Source organism: Buceros rhinoceros, unplaced genomic scaffold (assembly GCF_000710305.1).
Source record: "Buceros rhinoceros silvestris isolate BGI_N320 unplaced genomic scaffold, ASM71030v1 scaffold20867, whole genome shotgun sequence".
NCBI lineage: Eukaryota > Metazoa > Chordata > Aves > Bucerotiformes > Bucerotidae > Buceros > Buceros rhinoceros.
In genome coordinates, this window is record NW_010421824.1 from 5,072 (window position 1) to 5,849 (window position 778).

Here is a 778-nt window from a genome sequence, read left to right on the forward strand (position 1 = left end):
GTGAGCGCTGAGCTGTGCCCGCAGGCCCAGCAGCCTGTCCCTGAGCAGCTGAGTCCGGCTGGTTCTCCGACAGCCAGGACCTTCCTCAGAGGTGTAGCTTGGACGCCCAGAGGTTTTTCTTAACGAACACGAACAGGTTGTTCGGTAACCAGCTCCAGGAAGGATTCCTGTGTGAACCACGTGCTTAGTGCCTTGGGTCCCGGCAGCCTCGCTGGATGCAGACTGGCTGACAGAAACACCTGCAGGTTCTATGCTCTGCTGTGGAAGGGGAACTTTGAATCTGTTTTCCAGTAACTCCCAGGTACGGGTTCCAGTGCTCTGCCTCTGGACACGCTCCCTGGGCCAGTCTAGACCGTCCTCTCACTGACCTGGGACTGTGGTTCTGCCTGGGAGGGTGGCTGGGGAAAGCAAACCACACGTGCAAGTAATAGCAAAATGAATTCCATTTATTCTTTGACAGCTACTGGCAGGAAAAAGCTGCCTGGCTCTAAGTTCAGCTACCGCTGCTAAGGGAACTCCAGTGGTGACGCCGGGTCAGGGCACAACGCAGGCGAGAAGCGAGGAAGCTGCACCTTGTGGAACAGAAGGTGGTGAGATGGCACTGCGTAACCCTGGGGACCCTCCCGGGCAGCGAGGGGTCAGCTGCGACCCTCTGCTGCTCAAACCCCGCGTCCTCTTGGCCGAGGAGGGGGTAAGGCTGCGGGGAACTGCTTATGGCGACACTCGTCCGTTTGCCGAGGGAAAAGCAACGGCGGGCGGGGCCGCGGGATTCAACGCG